Genomic DNA, 3,039 nt, shown 5'->3' on the forward strand with positions numbered 1-3,039 from the left:
CCGTCATACGGCATGCAAGCAGGTTTTTCAACGTGTTGTATTTCTCAACACGCGCATGCTCTGGGAACATAGTCTTCAACTGCTCGAGCAGATCAAAGGCGTTGACGCCCTCAAACTGTCGCTGCAGTTCAGGAGACATTGTCTCGAGCATGAGGCAAGAGACCTCCAGGTCATCGTTCTGATGCTTCAACCAAGCATCGCGAACGGCTCTCGCGGCGTTGGCCGGGGGCTCATCAGGAAGAGCCCCTTCCAGGACGTACATCTTCTTCTCGTTCCTGAGAACAATTCTCAAGGTCCGATACCAGTCCAAGAAGTTCGTCCCAGTCAGCTTATCCTTCTCAAGGATAGATCGCAATGACACGGTTGGTACACTACCACCTGTCGCCATGTCCTACAGAGATAAACAGAACAACACAATATGCAATATCCATTAGTACAATACTAATCATAGCAAAACTATTACGGATGACATGATGCAAAATATGAGATAACTCCCACTAAGAAAAATAACCCTCTAGTAATTTTCTTAGCAGGCTAAGATCCATATTTCACATAGACTTGAGTCAGCTTTGGCATGACGCTCAAGCCTATGCTATTTAGGTAGACATCCAATGTCAATCACATCCAATGTGACTCTCAGATCGTTTATGGGAAAATAGTATTATCATACTATTGCATATTTCTATTCCCATCTATACCGTTAGGTCCAAGTCCAACTTGATAACCCAACTCAAGCTAAACCATTTTTGAACATATGAGAATCATCATTTCTCTATCTTGTCTCACAAAGATTGTCTGGTATGCTCAGCTTTGGCATGACCCATACACAGACGATCGAAGCCTTGACAAGTGTTCGAAACATGAGTGGTATAAGCTTGAAATTATTAACAAGGGTTTTTATCATTACCAAGAAATAGCATATTACTTTCGAGAAATGAGAACCAAAATTCTCAATTCTTGACTCACTTAAGTAATCCGGTATGCACAGCTTTGGCATGTCCCATACTCGAATTACCAAGGTCTTGGAAGAACTCTACTCGTAATAACCCTTCTTGATTGATCAGGATATAACAATTATATTCTGATCCGACTCTGTTACTTTAGCCCGAATAGACCGTCTATTCAGCTTAGTAAACTTAGTCCTGAAACTCCCACTCAATCAAGTAACTCTTATACTTGATTAAGTCTTATGCACTTAATTCATGTAGACCCTCTACATAATTAAGTCATAAACCATATACAATCATGATTAACTCGGTCAAGTAACCATTACTTAACCGAATCGAATTCAGAAAACGCGAAAGTCCGAAAACAGTTGGTTGGTCCGGAACTGACCAACATTTGGTCCGCCGGACCAAACCAACATAGTACACGGACTCAGCTCGGACCGGAAGAAGAGGCGCGAAGTGGTCAGTCGAGTTGGTCCGGGGCTGACCAAGCTTGGTCAGCTCCGGACCAGGACCACTCCGCCACCATCTTCTTCTCCTCAGTCGAACCAGACCACGTGCGGACTGAGTTGTTGGTCCGGGGCTAACCATGGGTGGTCCGCCGGACCAACTCTACTCAGTCCGTCACTCCGGTTTCTTCTCCTCGGACCAACGCTTGGTCCGCTCGTTCCGTTACGTCTTGGTCCGGGGCTGACCAACACTTGGTCAGCCGGACCAGACGTTACGGAGCAGACATCGGACCAGGAAAATCTCGTCGGACTAAAAACCGAAGGCTGGTCCGCCGGACCAACTATTGGTCCGCCGGACCAGGGCTTCGTGTCCTCTTGGTCCGTCTCTCCTTTGGTCCGCCGGCCTACCAAGACCAAAATCGAAGTCTGGTCCGCCGGACCAACTCTTGGTCCGCCGGACCAGGACTTCGTTTCTCTCTTGGTCCGCTTCCTCTGGTCCGCCCGACGAGCTGCTGACTTTCGAACGTGCGGTCCGCCGCTGACCAATTCTGGTCCGGCGGACCGCGTGACTCTGGGCAGAAAATCAGACGAAGTTTTTCAACTTGATCTGATTTCGAGCTCTGTTCGAATCCGTTTTTCGTTCCGTTTTAGATGTTTCTTTCACATGAACAAGATCAATAAATCTCTCTTTCACTATCCCGTTCTTGTCAACAAAACGAAAAACTACTGCCATCTGCTCCTTGTCAGAAACATCACTAGACTCATCCACCAGCAATCCAAATACATCATGTCCAATCTCCTGAATTATGTCTTGGGTTATTTGTTCTGCAAAACATTGTACAATATCTTTCTGGATTTTTGGAGAAACCATCTGACTATTCCCCGGAGCATTCTTCAAAACAACCTTACTCAAACCTTCATTTTGTTCTGCAGTATATTTGACAAGTTCCAGAAAATTTCCTTTATTATCAGAAATTTCTAACTCATCGTGGCCTCGAAATGGTAGTCCTTGATTCAACAAATATCTAGAAGAACTAATTGAGGCATTCAACCGAATACGATACTCGTTTTTCATCGTATCACTTTGCTTATGCATAGCATGTATGATAGATTGACTTTGCCTCATCAAATCATCACTCTTTTTGATGGGTCGCACGGGGACCTCGAGCAACGGTTCACAACCGGTCTCGGGTCTGGTCCGCGGGCTTGCGCAGCGGAATTGGCGTTCAAAACGATTTTGAACCGCCCACGGACCATGGTTTCGGTGAAGAACCTCTTGGAGAGTAGAACTAACCTTTTGATTCCGAATCAGAAGGTTGTTGTAGATCACAGCTAGGTGTTGAAGCAGCCAACACCCTCTTGAGTAGTCCACACCCTTGGGATGGTTTCCAACACTTGGAAACTTGCTTGCTAGAGCTTGAAGAGATCAAATCTCTTGTGTATGATCTCAAGAACAATTTATTGAGTTTGGGAGAGTTGCAGAGCAGTCTTGGCTCTTCTGGAGGTCAAGAGTCGGGTTAAGAATGATCCAAATCATTCCTCACGCGTCCCTACCAAGAAAAGCCGAGATTTTCGCAATTTAGTGTTTTCAGACGTCCGGTCCGGCGGACCAGGAGCTGGTCCGCCGGACCAGACGAGTAAAA

This window comes from Tarenaya hassleriana, unplaced genomic scaffold (assembly GCF_000463585.1).
Source record: "Tarenaya hassleriana unplaced genomic scaffold, ASM46358v1 Cleome29, whole genome shotgun sequence".
Lineage (NCBI taxonomy): Eukaryota > Viridiplantae > Streptophyta > Magnoliopsida > Brassicales > Cleomaceae > Tarenaya > Tarenaya hassleriana.